This window comes from Cyprinodon tularosa, unplaced genomic scaffold (genome assembly GCF_016077235.1).
Source record: "Cyprinodon tularosa strain WSP-4 unplaced genomic scaffold, ASM1607723v1 ctg197, whole genome shotgun sequence".
NCBI lineage: Eukaryota > Metazoa > Chordata > Actinopteri > Cyprinodontiformes > Cyprinodontidae > Cyprinodon > Cyprinodon tularosa.
In genome coordinates this window covers 2,253,365-2,272,025 of record NW_024038720.1, presented here as the reverse complement: position 1 = coordinate 2,272,025, position 18,661 = coordinate 2,253,365, and the positions used below count along the sequence as shown (strand labels likewise).

At 39.8% G+C, this 18,661-nt stretch overlaps 1 protein-coding gene across 1 annotated transcript in view; it reads right to left on the bottom strand.

The window, feature by feature from the left end:
* The window catches only part of bdnf (brain-derived neurotrophic factor), a 45,805-nt gene that overhangs the window by 18,625 nt on the left and 8,519 nt on the right, over window positions 1-18,661 (bottom strand). The window lies entirely within an intron of this gene.

Sequence of the window (18,661 nt, the reverse complement as noted above, 5' to 3'; positions counted from 1 at the left end):
AAAAAAAAAAAAAAACAAAAAAAAAAAAAAAAAACAAACATATTCAAAGATTTTTTTTACATAACTACGTTTAAGTTTTTTCACAGCAAATAATCAGCCCCTAAAAGAAGGTGACTGATTTTAACGTAAAGAAGAGAATTTATATTTAAAGGAGGGGCTTTTAAAGAAGAGTTGTTGAAAGGGTAAAGTCTCACATGTGTTTGGCTTGACCTTGAAAATGTTCTGCATAAAGGGATTCTTCAGCCATAGAAATGCATTGCTTTCTGTATTCATTGACTATAATGCTGTTACAGTTTCTACTGGAGATGAATTTGGGAAGATTATTTTTTATTTTTATGATAAGTCATAGAAAAAAAAGTGAATTTTTAATAAAACTGCTATTAATGAAATAAATGCAGACACATTGTGTAAGTGGAATATTCAGACAGAATGTACTGATAATTTAAAAATAAATTATATAAATTAAAACACTTTTAAACAAAGAAACTGAGTTGTTTTATTCATGAAAACTGTAAACCTACTATTTCTTGAATAAGAAATCCTTTTGAGTTCCTGTTGCTGTTTGTCTCATGTAATATTTGTTAATAATCTGGCATGTATGCAGGCCAGGTAAGCACCCAAAATTTGCAAAGCATTAATGAAATAGAAAAACTCTGGGGTTGTCATCATGTATATTTTGTTACATGAATTTTTTTTCTTCGTGTCTATCATTAAAAAATGAACAGTTTTGAAATTTAATGTCACTTAGTAAGAAGAAAAAAGGTGATGCTTCTTTTTTCTTCTTTTCCTTGTTTATTAGGATGGATTTAAACTTCTTATTATCGTTTTTTTTATATCTAGGAACTAAATAAAATACAATGTATTTTTATTAGAGTTCTCAGAAACATTGACTAATATCCAACTTGTATTCATTGTAGCCTGAAGGCCTGAAGATCACAGTTATTCAATTATTTTCAGCAGATTTTAGCTTCAGAAACAAATATTTTCACCAGCTTCTTTGAGATATTCCGCAGAACTTAGGTTTTGGCAAATTTAAACTAGCTTTATTCTGTTCAGCAGCTAAGGTGGTCTTATTATTATTTTAGACTTTAGAGTATAGACAGATTTGATTTGTCGTTTTGTTTACACAAGTGTAAAACAAAAAGAAATTTCATTTGGAAACAGCTCACTGGACAAATTCATCTTTTAAAAGTGCAGCCTTGAAAAATAGTAAAAATGACTGTAGTTCTCACAATTTTATATTAAACAATTTGGTTGGAAATTTTTAGTCCCTTCCCTCATTTCCTGGCTTTTTAGATTCAGTCTTGCTTTTAGCCTTTGGCATATTATTTTCAACTAATGTGTGGCTTTAAACAAGATACAAATTACTGTTTTGATTAAAATTCTACTCACTGTCCAAGGATCTCTACCTAAATACTACACCTCAACCCCCCCCCCCCAAAGTCAAAGACAAGATACCATATTACAGGTGACAGACAGACAGTAGACTGAAGTTTAAAATACAGGTCTTAAAAGGAATAAAAGCTTTGGAGTGAATGGTGAGGGAATTGTTAAAGATAATACAAAGGAGTGGGATTTCTTGTGTATTTGTCTGCAAGGGATATCCCAGCCAAAGTTTCTCTATACATCAAAGGGCCGCCACAAATAAAAGCACACTTGTCAGGGGTGAACAAACTGCCTCCTTTGTATCGCCAACTGACTAAATTCGGCCACACAAAGCCTTTGGATGTACAGCACTGCAAAAAAGAGATACTATTCAGATGACATGCTTACTCTCTGGTGGTTTGCAGTGTGCTTTTGTCTGCCCTGAGCAGCACAGATATATAATATCACTGGATAAAAATCCTTTCTCCTGCTTTTACTCCCTGCTAAAGACTCCCGTTACACCCCCCCCAAACACACACACACGCACATGCACGCAAATGCACCACCATTCATTCTTTGCTCAAACAAAGTAAACTTGATGCAGCTAGATAACACTTGAAGCCCTCAGGCCCTGATGTCCAAAATGAGTTAGTGGTTTTTGCATTTTTTTTCCCTCTCCTTTTTTGCAAAGAGCCTTGTACAAACTGTATTTAGAGAAAATGGACAAGTTTCTATGTTAAAAAATGTGTCTTCCATGTATCTTAACGTGCATCACCTGCACCTTTAATGCAACAATGCAAATGATGTTATTACCTTTATACAGAAGCAAACTGTCTTGGTTTCTTTATTTCTCCTTTATTTGTAGGCAAAATAAGAGATTTTTCTTTTAAATTGACTTTGGTATTTTTCATGGAGTATGTGTGGGGATATTTTTTGGAGGAGCCCCGAAAAAAGATCAGAGTCTCTTGATGACTCAAATCACAGAAAACCTCATTTCATGGTTCCATCTAAGCTTTCTATAAAAAAAAAAAATGCTGTTAACAAGGTATAAAGAAAATATATATATTTTTTTCTTTTGAACCTAGAAATAATGCTTTTTATTCTGTGAAAATCATACATATTTTACATTCATATAGATTTGCTTTGCTCAGGAGAAAAGCAGATTTTCAATCAGCCTTAAAAGACTCAAGCCTGTTGAATATGTAAAAAAAAAAAAAAAAATTCCTGAATGCGATGACTCATCACCAGGGTCATTTGCCTTTCACTGCAAATGAGTGTGGGTGTCTGCCTAACTTGTAGTTATAAGCTGGATATTGTTTTTTAATCATGCAAGTTACAAAGAAAGGTTGAAAAGACAAACCAAATGCTTCTGCATACAGGATGCAAGAAAAAATATAGTCATAACTTCTTATATGTGTCAGAAAGACAGGCTGAGGGCCATATTTCCACTATTATCTGCCTATGATTACAGTTTACTTTTATTTGACTGAGATACATGCTGCACATCATCAGCAGAGTGTGCCTCCTTTGTGTGGACTCAAGGGAGGAAAAGTACAGAAAGTGGGAGGAGATATGGTAAGTGAAGTTGGTTGGCAATTTTTGGAGACTCGTTTTAAGCACAAGAGTTCCCATTTGATGCAAGCATGTGCAACATTTTTGTAAACTTTTTAAAGCAGGAGCCAAAGGTAGGCAGGAGAAAATTTAATTAACCTCTATCTGCAGAAATCCAGCCCACATGCAGCAAATTTTATAGCCATGGAAACACTTTATTTGAAAAGGTGTGCGTGAGGATGGCATTACACTATGACGAATACTGGCATAAAAGTTGACATAATTTGGAGTTAAATTTTAAGACTATCAGTAGGAACTACCAGCAGGAGCTTTAAACAATCTTTTTGAAATTGGTCATATAAAAAAGACTGGCAAATCCTTATTATACTTTAAACCTTTTAGGAGTCAGTCTTGTTAGGCCTTTAGTTCACCTTTCATATTTCAACCACATTTACAATTCTTATTGGGCAGTGTCTTCCTTTCTTTTTCTTTCAATAAACTCTGCCTAGAAAAAACTGTTTGTAGCATGGAGCACATCAATTAGTTTATGATCAAAACTACAAAAGGACTGGAAATAATATTTACGTTCTGGCAGACCAAGGAAAGAGAAAAGACAGTAGCAACCTAAACAAAGGACTATGGTGATGGTGAAAGGGATGCATGGGTTGGGCTCAACCCCAAAAAAAGGTACTTATACTCCTATCAGTGTGGTTTTCCAGCATTTGAAAGGAGGAACAGTAGGGTATAGTGCCTGGTTGCAGCTGAGGGTGGGGGCATGGACATGCTCATATCAACTACTTTAATTTGTCAGTTGTGGCCAAAGAGCCACAGCTGGGGCTACACCTCTTATGTTACAGACCTGAATTGTTGTCCAAGGCTTAAAGAAGGTTTTTACTTTGACTTTCAATATACCGCAATTCTCAGGTTCCCCGGGGAAGCTTACTCTAGTGTGCTGAGCCTAAATTCATGAAGAGTAATGTAACTTTCATCCTTGCAGGGGGACAGTGGACCAGATCTTGACCCATGCAACAGTTTCTAGGGGGTCATGGGAGTCTAATCCATACATATGTTGTGAATCTGAAGAAAGTACAGCGAGTGATCTCTAAAAGCGTTTTTCTTCTGGTGAGAAGATATTCTATTGGTTAGAGCAAAATGCCTCCAAAGAAAAATATTCAGCCACAGGAAGCAGTGGACTAGTGAAGATAATACACCATCTATCTAGCAAACAATCTACACTTATGTTCTACAAGTTATGTAACACCCATCTGAATTTTTTTGTTGATTACTATAGGGTGTTACTACTATAACTGCTCTTTAAGAGCAAACTATACCTGCTAAAGAGGCTGAGGTGTTGTTGAGACCATGGGTCTCTCCTAGATATATTTTTGCTTACCCTTCAACCTAGCAATGTGAGACAAAAAACAAAACAAAGCATATATGTCCCCCACCACATGAGTGAAGCTGTTAAAAAGCTGTAGAATTGCTTCAGTGACAAACGGACTCATCCCAAAATCCACAAAGCAGCATTATTGCAAATCCTTCCTCCCAACAGCTATTACACCTTGTAACTATCACTGGTCCCAAAAAACTCATTGGGAGTTCAAATACATGTTTTGACTTACTCTTGAGTTCCACTTGCTCAGTTATACAATTATTTGTTGTTTGATTTTTTTCATACTCATCCTTTACTGCTTATCTGGGGCTGGGTTCATAGGGGCAGCGTATCTTTCCAGACACATTCTCCAACTCCTCTTGTAGAACTTCAGGACCAGCCAAGAGACATAGGGCCGGATTTATCAAGATCCAATTTTGTGTGCAGTAATTTGCGCTCGCAAACTGGAATTTTGCGCGAGGGGCTGAACCATGGTTTGCGGGTGATTTAACAAGAGCGATTGCGTAACTGGTGGCAGGTGCAAAACTGTTGGAGACGCCCTATTTAAATGATGGTTTTGCGCGTTTTGTGGTTTGCGGTAAAGTAGTTTGTAGTTTGTGCAAACTAGTGCATTAAGAAATTTTAATCTTACAGTGACACCCCCACCCCCTCCAATATATATATATATATATATATATATATATATATATATATATATATATATATATATATATATATATATATATATATATATATATGTATATATATATATATATATATATATATATATATATATATAAACTTTGGCAACCTTTATTCCCTAAGGTGGTATGTGGCTGAATTTCTACTTCACTGCAGTAAAAAAAAACAAAAAAAAAAAACAGGTGTTTTGTATTGGCCTGTAGAAAAATGCACATACCAAATGGCTCACAAGAAGCGACTGTGGATAAGATGACTGCGCGCAGTTCTGAAAAACGAGATGGGGAGACCCCAGATGCAAAAAAGTGCAATGTTGCAAGGAGTTTTGTGATATCTGGTATTGTGTGGGTCCTCCTTGTGGCTGGCTCCAAATCCATTCGGCGTTCCCCCAACAGTTCCAAAATGGCAATGCTGGATAAACAATATGTTTTGATGATCGTTTCCTCCTTCATTCCAAAAATATTCACACGGAGTGAAAAAATGCGTTCTCTGCGTCTCCTTGCTTCATTTCGATGTCTCCTTCTTGCGACAATAACCGCTGCCATGTGTGCGCAATTACGCATACAGACCATTTTCACCTTCTTTTGAAACGTGTTAAATATAGAGTCAGATACCGTTAGCAAAATTGCTTTCAGGTTTAATAAATCACTTTGTGAGTGCTAAATTAATATATTTACATGTTCTCCTCCCACAAGACGCAGTTTTGCGTGTAAACGCCCCATATTGCATATTCATTGCAGAAAAAGTACTAAATGGATAAGTGGCGCTATTTAGCACGTTTTAAAGACCAAATCCTTTTAGCACGCTGTTGATAGATCAGTTTGTACATTTTTTAGCGTGCGCAGTGAAATAGCTTACGTTTTTATACACGCAAACCTTTGATAGATCCGGCCCATAGTCCCTTCAGCGTGTCCTGGGCCATCTCCTTGGCTTCCTCCCAGTGGGATTTACCTGGGGAACACAGCCTGACTAAGGTGCTCTGGGGTAATCCGGAACAAATCTTTAAGCCACCTGAGCTGACTCGTCTCAAAATGGAGGAGAAGTGGGTTTTTGGATGACCAAACGCCTCAACCTATTTCCAAGGGAGAGCCTAGCTATCTTGCGTCGAAAGCTCAGCTGCCTCTATCTGAGAACTCGCTCTTTTGACCATGGTCCAGATGTCAAGACCATAGGTGAGGGTAGTTGCGTTGAACAACAAATAAATTGAGAGCTTCGCTTTTTGGCCGAGCTCCCTTTTCCCCAGAGTAGATGGGTGCAGGGTCCACATTATAGCTGCGGCTTCACCGATCCATCTATTGAGCTACTGCTACATCCTCGCCTCCAACTCAGAACTGGAGATACCTAAACTGTTCAGATTGAGGCATGAATGCTCCTTCCACCTGAACAGGACAAGCAAACTTTTTCCTGTCAAGAACCAGAGTCCTATACTTGGAGGGGCTGATCTTCAGCCCAGTCGTTTTCCACTCAGGCTGCAACCCGCCCCAGTTCATGCTGCAAGTCTTGGCAGGAGGGAGCTAAAAGGATCACATTGTCTGGTGGTCTCCAAACAAAACCTCCTCAAGCCTTTAGCTGCACCTAGAAGTCCTGTACATAAAAATTCTGAAAAGGACGGGTGACAGAAGGCAGCCTAGGTGTAGTCCAACATGCTCCGAAAAAGGTCTGACTTAATACCAACAATGCAGACCAGACCCCTCATCTCCATAGTCCTGGAGCACCGCCCACAGGGCACCACAAGGGAGTCGGTCCACAAAAACAGCGGACCAGTTGGCCAAACTCCCATGAACCCTCAAGAACTCTCCAGAGGGTGTAGATCTGGTCCAGTGTTCCAAGGCCAGGAAATTGCTAATCCTGAATCGAAGGTATGACAATCAACAAGACTGTCTTCTCCAGCACCATGGCATAGGCTTTCCAGGGAGGCTGAGGAGTGTAATATTCCTGTAGTTAGATCACACCCTCTGGAACCTCTTCTTATGTAGAAGAACCACCACCCCAGACTTCCAGTCCAGGGGCACTATTCCCGACTGATGTGCAATGATGGAGAAGCAGGTCAACCATGACAGCCCAACAACATCTAGAGACCTGAGGTATTCTGGGTGAATCTCATCCACCACTGAAGGCACCAGATGGATTGCAAGAACCGCTTTAAGGCCTATTGATCGTCTTTCTCCTCAGTCCCTCCGAACTCCTCTAAGACCTGAGCAGTAAGTGCTTGCTGCCCATGGAGTCCCACAAGACAAAAGTACACACTGGACTCCTTCTTCAGCTTACTGTCAGTGACCACCACCAGGTTTTAGTATTGCCACCCTTACAGGTAACATAAACCTTACAACCACAGCTATGGATGGCAGCATTTACAATAGAGGCAGAGAACATGGTCCACTTGGACTCTATGTCCCCAGTTTACTTGGAATCTGTGAGGAGCTCTCCTAGAGGTGAGGGGTCTGCCAGATGCATCCAGCAGACCCACACTACTTGCTTGGGCCTGCTGAATCTTTCTGGCTTCCTCCTCTTCCATAGGATCCAACTCACCACCAGGCAGTGATCAATGGACAGCTCCGCCCCTCTCTTCACCCAAGTGTCCAAGACATACGATAAACAGTCACGAAATATGACTGCAAAGACGACCATTGATCTTCAGCCTAGAGTGGCACCGATGGACATGAGAGTTGAAGTCCCCCAGCAGAAAGATGTTCAATTTTTCTAATTTAAACAATAATACTTGTGAGGCATATCTTTAAGCATTGCAACTGTATGCTTCAGGCAGTCTCTGATCCATATATTTTATTTTTTCATGTGTTTTGCTGTGTTTCTCTACATGCTTCTATTAGCAATTTACTTGCCACTCGGACACATTAATAAAACAACTGAATTAAAATTATTATTGGTATTTATTACCTTCTCTTATATCTAAATAGTCTACCACATAAAAAACTCAAATACTCTGAAAGACCCTGGACAAACCAAGAATAAGTTGTACACCAACTATGATCACAATAGAAAACATTCCAATTAACATTCAATATTCAGCAGTTACATGATAGATGAAAATAGATATTTTCTAAATTGATGATTTTTTTAGGCATTTAAAATGTTTATTTGTAATTAGTAGTTATTGTTTCTGGAGTACCGCCAAGTATAATAAAATCTTACTAATTCTCAAGATGAAATGGCAATTGCATTTGTACCAAAATTATCACTTTAGCCCTGTCAGTTGCATAACCATTTGCAGCAGTTATCAGTCATGCTCATACATTTAATCATTTTAGTTACAAAAACTATTATCATATTAGATATTTATGTATTAACATTTATTATTACAGATATCTTGTCATGAAGCGGGACAGAAGGACCCAGTATTCAAGGCGAGACAAACAAAAGGATAACTCAAAGAGTTTGTTTGCAACAACAGTGGACTATGGATCCGCAGTATCATTGGGTAGGGTGGGGCTACGCCCATCACTGGAAACTCTGGTTGGATAAAAAAATAGATCAGTCACCTAGATAATCTGATGAAAGATGATTATCCATATGATTATCCATTCACTTGCCTGGTTTAACAGTTTAGTCCATCTCCAAAGAACGAGGTAGGATCCAGCCTTTGGGCTGCCAACGAAATGCGGCGGGTACTGCACAGGGTGTCCCAGGTGCCACAGCCCCAGAGAACAAGTAAGAGTCTCAGCCAGGTCAGGGAAATAGATCGGAACAGAAAGGCTCAGAGGTCCAGAAGTCCAGAGCCCGGTCAGGGATACCGATGAGAACAGGAACAGGCTGATTCAGGGTTCCAGGAGTCCACAGATATTTCAGGCAGAACGCCCAAAAGGGAACTGGCAGGCGCAGTGGTTGAGAGGCAGAACAGATCAGGATATAGGGAACACTAAAGAAAGCTAAAAAACTGCTCTCTCCACAGAGTCAAGACGAACAGGGCATGCTCAGTGGATAAGAGGCAGATCAGGATCAGCAAATCAGAAAAACTACAGAACGTTAAAAAACCCTCTCTCCACTGGCCCCCGGAATGAGCACTAACACAAGAACATCAGCATCAATAATCTGGCCATGATAGGACTGAACCTTATAAATAGAAGCAGCAGCAGGTGGATTAGATGAGCAGTAATGAACAACCAGGCAAAGTTAGACAGGTGATTGGAGTAAGCAATTAGGCTAGCCGTGGGTGCAAAGATCATGACATGTCTTATGTCTAAAGAGGATCTATGTAAACATATTTAGTTTTTCAAATCAAATTAAGACCTATAATCATTTTTAATAACTATTCAACCAACTTAAACAAAACCAAAGAAGCTCTTCTATTTGTTATGCAAAGTTTGTTTTCTTGAATTTTCCGTACATCTCAGAAAAAAAGGATGCACACCAATTTAGCACCAACTCTGTGTACAGTATTTTTTTCCTTCATTGACTGCAGAACCAAAATGTTACACAATTAAATGGGGCATTTTATTTAAAGGTTTCAAGGCCAATTTTAGTGGAGCAAATAATTAGTTTTTATTACTTGATATTTTTCACAGTGGTTTCCAAGAGCATCGGTCCCTCTCTTTATTTTCACAACCATAACAACATCACTAATCAATGTGTTACATAACGGTAAAAATAAACCACTAAGCCTTGCAACAAGGCCACAAACTACATATCCAGTGGTAACCATACCTTGACCTTTCTTTGGATATTACTGAAGACTCTTTTTTTCCATCCATCCATCCATCCATCCATCCATCTTCCTCCGCTTATCCGGGGTCGGGTCGCGGGGGCAGCAGCTTAAGAAGGGAGGCCCAGACTTCCCTCTCCCCAGCCACTTCTTCCAGCTCTTCAGGAGGAACCCCAAGGCATTCCCAGGCCAGCCGAGAAACATAGTTTCTCCAGCGTGTCCTGGGTCTTCCCCGGGGCCTCCCCCCGGTGGGACGTGCCCGGAACACCTCACCAGGGTGGCGTCCAGGAGGCATCCTAAACAGATGCCCAAGCCACCTCAACTGGCTCCTCTCGACGTGGAGGAGCAGCGGCTCTACTCCGAGTCCCTCCCGGATGACCGAGCTTCTCACCCTATCTCTAAGGGAGAGCCCAGCCACCCTACGGAGGAAACCCATTTCATCTGCTTGTATCCGCGATCTCGTTCTTTCGGTCATGACCCAGAGTTCATGACCATAGATGAGGGTAGGAACGTAGATCGACCGGTAAATCGAGAGCTTCGCTTTTTGACTCAGCTCTCTCTTCACCACGACGGACCGGTACAGCGCCCGCTTCACGGCAGACGCTGCACCAATCCGCCTGTCGATCTCCCGCTCCCTTCTTCCCTCATTCGTGAACAAGATCCCAAGATACTTAAACTCCTCCACTTGGGGCAGGATACCCCCCCCTGACCCGGAGAAGGCACTCTACCCTTTTCCGGCTTAAGACCATGGCCTCGGATTTGGAGGCACTGATCCCCATCCCAGCCGCTTCACATTCGGCTGCGAACCGATCCAGCGAGAGCTGCAGATCACGACCTGATGAAGCCAATAGGACCACATCATCTGCAAAAAGCAGAGACGCAATCCTAAGGCCACCAAAACGGATCCCCTCAACACCTTGGCTGCGCCTAAAAATTCTGTCCATGAAGGTAATGAACAGAATCGGTGACAAAGGGCAGCCCTGGCGGAGCCCAACTCTCACCGGAAACGAGCCCGACTTACTGCCGGCAATGCGGACCAGACTCTGACACCGGTCATACAGGGACCTGACAGCCCGTATCAAAGGGCCCGGCACCCCGTACTCCCGGAGAACCCCCCACAGGGCCCCCCGAGGGACACGGTCGAACGCCTTCTCCAAGTCCACAAAGCACATGTAGACTGGTTGGGCGAACTCCCATGCACCCTCCAGGATCCTGCTGAGGGTGTAGAGCTGGTCCAGCGTTCCACGACCAGGACGGAAAACACACTGCTCTTCCTGAATCCGAGGTTCGACTATCCGACGGACCCTCCACTCCAGCACCCCCGAATAGACCTTGCCGGGGAGGCTTAAGAGTGTGACTCCCCTGTAATTGGAGCACACCCTGCGGTCCCCCTTTTTGAACAGGGGGACCACCACCCCAGTCTGCCAATCCAGGGGGACTGCCCCCGATGTCCATGCAATGTTGAAGAGTCGTGTCAGCCAACACAACCCTACAACATCCATGACCTTGAGGAACTCCGGGCGGATCTTATCCACCCCCGGGGCCCTGCCACCGAGGAGCTTTTTAACCACCTCGGCGACCTCGCCCACAGAGATTGGAGAGCCCAGTCCAGAGTCCCCAGGCCCAGCTTCCTCAATGGAAGACTTGTTGGTGGGATTAAGGAGGTCTTCGAAGTATTCCGCCCACCGACCCACAACGTCCCGAGTCGAGGTCAGCAGCACACCATCCCCACTATAAACAGTGTTGGTGCTGCACCGCTTCCCCCTCCTGAGACGCCGGATGGCGGACCAGAATCACTTCGGAGCCGTGCGGAAGTCTTTCTCCATGGCCTCTCCAAACTCCTCCCACACCCGAGTTTTTGCCTCAGCAACCATCCGAGCCGCATGCCGCTTCGCCCGCCGGTACCCATCAGCTGAATCCGTAGTCCCACAGGCCAAAAAGGCCTGTAAACAATTTCTGTAAACAATTAATACATTATAATCTCATTTGCATGTCTTAATTAAACTTCATACTTAACAAGATATGTTATAACTCATCATTATTAAGATGCAAACCATGTATCCTACCCCAATATAAAACAATATATGGCTCTATTACTCACAAATTAAATTCCAAAAAAAAAAAAAAAATATATGTATATATATATATATATATATATATATATATATATATATATATATATATATATATATATATATATATATATATATATATATATATATATATATACATATATATATATATATATATATATATATATATATATATATATATATATATATATATATCTTGTACTGAGTACTCAGTACAAGATCAATAGAGGCCGGGGTCTACCACACCAGGCAGGACCCCCGATGCAGACTGTGCAAAGATGCCTCTGAAGCAATACAGCACATAACACTTTTGTAAAATGCAGGCAGGAAGTGCATACATGGAACGCCACAACCAGGTAGCTGTCATAGTGCACAGGAACATCTGCCATGAGTATGGGCTGGAAGTCCCAAGGTCAAAATGGAAGACACCTCCTAAGGTAGTTGAGAATGACCAAGCTAAGATCCTATGGGACTTCAAGATCCAGACTGACAAACAGGTGATGTCTAACCAACCAGACATCGTGTTAATCGACAAATAGCAGAAGAAGGCAGTAGTGATAGATGTGGCAATCCCAAGCGACAGCAACATCAAGAAGAAAGAACATGAGAAGCTTGAGAAATACCAAGGGCTGAAGGAGGAGCTAGAAAAGATGTGGAAAGTAAGAGTAGCAGTGGTGCCAGTGGTAATTGGAGCACTGGGGGCTGTGACCCTCAAACTGGGAGAGTGGCTACAGCAGATTCCAGGTAAAACATCAGAGGTCTCTGTCCAGAAGAGTGCAGTCCTAGGAACAGCTAAGATACTGCGCAGAACCCTCAAACTCCCAGGCCTCTGGTAGAGGACCCGAGCTTGAGGATGACACATACCACCCCACGAGGGGTGAAAAAACAGTTTTTTTTATATATATATATATATATATATATATATATATATATATATATATATATATATATATATATATATATATATATATATATATATATATATATATATATATATATATATATATATATATATATATATATAATAAAATAAGAACTCTTTCCTCCAAGCTTTAGGGTTCTGTGCAGTGTCTTTGCTGTTCCTAGAGCTGCACTTTTATGGACTGAGATGTCTGATGTATTTCCAGAGATCTGATGTAACCACTCCTCAAGTTTGGAGGTCACTGCCCCAAGTGCCTAAATGTACCATCTCTCAGTCTCCTTAGCAGTAAAACAATTCCCTCAGCAGAATGCTGCCACAACCATACTGGACAGCTGGTACACTATTCTAATATTTAAAAGCCTAATTTTCACTCGTCTAGTCTTAAAACGTTACCTTTTTTTCCAGAAGACGTTTGGCTTGTAAATTGCAATCATATTTAGACATTTCTTCTCACTACCTAAGCATATATACAGCTTTGGCTCCAGGGTTTCATCATTTTAATGGTTCTAAATTCGGTCTCATACAGAATGCATGGAAAGTCCTGAATACCAGATCACATGTATGTTTTTGCATGCTAGCGGAAACTCTCTTGTCTTTTCTGTGTGCCAGAAAACTCACATTAAAAATATCTGTGATCCCTCAAGGACTGGAGTAAAAAATGTATGTCTTACTCTCCTTAAAGGTAACAAGTCAAAAATTTAATGCTTCTGCAATTTGGAAATCACGTTTGCATAAATTGTTTCTTTATCGCAAATGCAATTATTGTTCACCTTGCAAATATATAGCAATTTTACATGTGTGATATTTCTAATCTACTTACCAAAAAACAAATCATGACTATGATCAAACAATAACAAAAGCATGAAATTAAGGAAGGAAAAAATACAATAAGTCTAAACTGTGTCATACTATTTCAGGATTGCAACTATATGATTGTTGTTATATTTTTTGTTTACATAAAATTTTGATGCACCCAAACTTGGTATAAAAGGAGACCCTCAACAACATGCTACCGGTCAAATAAATCTGACAAGCTGGTAACAACTTAAACAGACAACCCAAACAAGCTAAACATTTGGCTTAGCATTAGTTCCAGGCAGAGTGACTGGAGGCAACAGATGGAGACGAAGGACTTAATTCACTCAGTGTTCTTTCTTTCTGTGTGAGATGTAGAACATCTGTAAATTTGCGGCAGGAAATGTGTCTCCCTCTTATTCTTGAAGCCCTCTTATCGCTTCATCCTCAGCATGTAGTGGCTAAGTCGGCAGCAAATTAAGAACCTAACCAGCTGCTGTTGCTTGCAGCCAATGATTTTACAGTAAATTGAGGAAAGAAATAATGTTGCCTTTGTTATCTTGGCTAGTCTTCAGTAACGGCATCCTGAGTGTAGCAAGTTTGAGATTGAAAAAAAGATGCTTTAAAAGTTAAGCCTCTGTATAAGATAAGGGCAAAACAAAACATCTAATTCAACGGTGAACAGATAGATAAAACAATCACTCTTCTTCTTGGGTTTTTATCAGTCTAACAATCATTATTTAGAGAAGTGACTTTGGAAACTTTGGAAAGTTCAACAGATGTCAATAGGAAATTGTGCACTTTACAAACCCAGTGTTAATGGACGATTTAAAAGAACAATGTCATTGTTAAAAGGAATTCTGAAAGTTTGCACAACGCCAAGTAGAGAGAAAGAAATATTTTAAAAGGATGTTTTTATTAGATCAAACTAATTGAAAATTTTTGCCCTACATGCATAAAACTAATTGTAGCGGAAATCTAATATTTCACGGCAGACCTAGCCACCCCTTTCAGTGAAGCATGGTGTCTGTAGGCTTTTTTTATTAATAGAAAGAGGGAAAATGGTTGGCGTTATGTGACGATGGATAGACTGGAGTTATCCTTAAAGAAAAAGTGTTAGAAGCAGGAGGATTGGAGCAAAGGTCCACTTGTTTTCGGAACCATGCTGTGCCCCCTTAAAGTCCAGAAATAACACAAGTGTAGTATCTCTGTGAAAACTTAAACATTTTGATTTGCATATAGCCTTTGTCTATTCCTGTAAGTCAGACTGAACACATTTTTTCAAAGTGTTAGAAAATCCTGTTTCCAGATGAGCAAACCTGGTACAGACACAGTTATACATACTTCAAAAAATCTTTCACATAAACCGGATCTTTAATCTACATATTTACATCTATACCCCCTACATGCTGTGAAAGACACAGGTTGCTATGACTCTCTGAGTTATTTAAAGATTGGACTTAAAATCTACCGAAAAATACAGAGCAAAACCAAACCATATCTATGTGTTAGATTACTAGAGAAGACAGATTATTATTATTTTTTTTACACATTTTCTTAATCTTTTCAGTTTGATGTTTTTAGATCAAATTAATGAGAAGTTTATTTTTTGGAGAAATTATATGAGAAAATGCATTGAATGTGAATAAAACCCTGGAAATCTGTGGATATAAAACAATCTGTCCATTTATGTTAATTATGGGTTTGTTCTGTCTAAATCTAAAATGTAAAATGCTTTGTTGGCGACATCCAACCAAGAAAAAGGAAAAAAAAACACTGGGTGTTTATCCTATAGAGGTTAGACTAACCTCTTACACCCTAAGGGGGTATAAATAAATTTCTGCCTGACAAAAACAGACAAAAGTAAATAACTTATAGCCTCAAAGCTATTAGATTTAAGAAGAAACTTTTGGTACGTCTGTAAAGGTAAGATGTCATAGAATGGTTTTCTGGTGTCAGCACCATTGTAGCTTTGACCCTGCCTGAAATATTAGGGACAAAATACAAAATATTTTGCATTTTTTGAACCTCGCCAAAATTTTCTTTGAAATAAACATTGCAAAACACTACCAAAATATTATTTATAGCACAAAAAAGTAGTACAGACTTTCAAATCTAAATGTTGTGTAAAAATATACCAAATTTGGACTCAATCAGATGAATCATATTTATTTTAGAATGGTATTAGTGAGAAATTTCTTAGGCGGAGAGGCCATTTTGGCACATTTATCCATAAATGTCACCAAACTGTGCCAAATATGTTTTTTACATCAATACTGGGGGTTTGTTAAAATTACGAGGTCACGTAGCAGCTGGACCCACCGGTGGGTCCGTAGGGTTCAAGGGGCTAAGCATCATTTATCATAATCTATCTATTGCTTGTACACATTATTTTAAAGAAGCAATACTGGTGTTTTGTACGAGAGCTGCATCAGAACCTCGAGACAAAGGCGACCACCCTGAATGCCTAAGTATAATTCACACCCTGGTGCTTCCCTAACTAGTGCAACAGAACTAAAGAGGATGGTGATGCAGATGTGAATGAGGCAGCCTGTACACACCCACACAGTCCTGAGAGGAGGTCTAATCAAGTGTAGCAAGTGGAAACACCTGTGTAGGTGTAACATGGATGTGTTTCTAACTTTATTTGAAACAAATCCAATTAGACCAGAATAAAAAGAAAAGTTATAGAAAAATAATGGGTGTCTGGGAAGATGAAGGTTCTGTGGTGTTGCTCTGAATTTCCCCCCCACAGCTGGTCTACCTCCCTTTGACTTTATTCCCCCTGAGAAAACTAGGCTATAACTGTGTGTTACAGGTTCCTCTGCCAGAATGGATCATTGTCAAGGTTACAATTTTCTCGAAGGAAAAAAGTATTTTAAAGTCCATAATTCATTCCTGTACATTTGGTGAAAGTGGTCATTGTCAATGTGATGCTGTTGAAAAAAAAGGCCAGATCAAGGTTTAAATTTTAAGGTTTCTTTGAGATCCGACCCGATAATTGTTGTTTTGCCTAATTCTGAATTTCCTTAAGCACTGCAGCAAAAACAGTATAAGCCAACTCAATGTGCTAAAGAGTTCCTGGTTACAGGTTGCAGTTTAAAATAGTCTACCAGAAAAGGACAGGAGTACAAGATTGGTTTAATCTATGGTGCTAAACTCGCTGGACATTTCGACTTTTTGCCACTTTACAACCACAAAATGCTTTGTGAAACGCTTTATTGGTATTTGCATGTAAAAAAGAAGAGTGGAATAGTTATGTGGAAGTAGATTTTAAAAATGGTTATCAGCATATTTTATGTAAAATTCTAAAAGTGTGATATGTATTTTTCAGCCCCTTATACTCATCCATCCATCCATTTATTTTCTGTCACGCTTATCCCTGCTGGGGTCACGAGGGGTGCTGGTGCCTATCTCCAGCTGTTAATGGGCAAGAGGCGGGCTACACCCTGGACAGGTCGCCAGTCTATCACAGGGAAACACAGAGACAAACAGGACAAACAACCATGCACACACACACACTCACACATAAGGAAAATTTAGAGAAACCAATTAACCTAACAGTCATGTTTTTGGACTCTGGGAGAAAGTCGGGGTACTTGGAGAGAACCTGCACATGCAAAGGGAGAACATGCAAACTCCATGCTGAAAGACCCAGAGCCGGAAATAGAACCCGGAACCTTCTTGCTGCAAGGCAACAGTGCTACCCACATGTCCACTGTGCAACCCCCCTTTAAAAGCATGAATTAAATCCAACCACTTTCCTTGAGCTATCTCATAAACAGTAAAATAGTTAATTGAAAGTAGGTTTAATTTATAATGGTTAAACATGGAAGAAGAATACATGCAAAAAACTGGCCAAATACTCACTGCCTAATGGAACTTGAACCAGCAATATTATAAAAATCCAATTTGCAGAATAATTTCAAAATTTTGCTTAGAGAAAGACTGGGAGCTGTAACTGCAGTGAAAGTCGCCTCTGCAAAGGATTGGCTCAGGGGGCATACTACAAATGCACACCACCATTTTTAAATTCAAATGTTGAAAGATATTAAAAAGCAATCTATCCTTTTTCTACAACTTTCTCAGTTCTGCACTCTTTTTAGATGTGTTTCATTAAAATCCCAAATCAGGGAACAGAGGTTTGCTGTTGCAGAGAAACATAATGTAAGCAACTGGATGAAGCCATTTTAAAGCAATGCTTCTCAAAGCATTTCTCAATACTTCATTAAAAAGACAAGAGAAGGATGAGTTTTCATTTCAGTATTTTTATCTGTGGATCATCTGCCACACTATAATTAGGGAAAATTTGCTGATTTCACGATAAATATATCATTTTTAAAGCAAACAAATGGTGGTAATGCAAATAACTTGATTTGGAGGAAGCTAGCACACTGAGAACAGTAATAAGGTGTCACCAAATGAACAATGTGACATCATGCAGCTGCTGTGGTATCTAACAGTTCAGTAAGTCAAGAGAGCAGAACAAGGTGCCCAAGCACAGAGGAGATCTCAGGGACACGTGGGAAAGCATCACTAACACCTGACTGGGAATTTGCTTTCTGAGAATGCTGGAAGCTGTGTGGTTGTATTGTTAAAATGGCACCATATGCAGGGGCATGCATGGGTCACAGAAGTCCAATATTAAAAACAATAGATCCTTACTGCACACATATAGGGTTTGTATTCAGTTGTTGCTGCAGAGAGAGCATTCAACATGCCTAGCAAGTGAACAATGCAACAATCTGAATTCATTCATATTCTAAATGCTTCCCCAATAAAACCCTATTAGGTGCTTATAATGTGTATAAATATTCTGTAGAATTTACCAGGACAGATTAATAATCCACTTTTAAAGTCATGTCCTCAGTGTTTGACTACGTTTTAGGGCCTTATATGATAAATTCCCTCCTATGTATAAAGAATATATATTCTTCTCTCTTAACAGTAATTATTTGGTGTTCTTTAGGGATATGGGCAACATTCACGTTGGTTGTGACAATACATGTTTTCTTGGAGTAATAAGCACTCAGAGTGTATATCAATATAATAATCAATGTAAGATTTAAAGTTCTGTTTTTTCACTGATGACATCCAGTTCAGTTTATCAATAACCTGCAGAACATAATCACCCACTAATGCTATGGGCTCATCTAGACGATGAATATTTGAAAATGTCTATAGATGTTGTTAAGTCTTACTCAGAT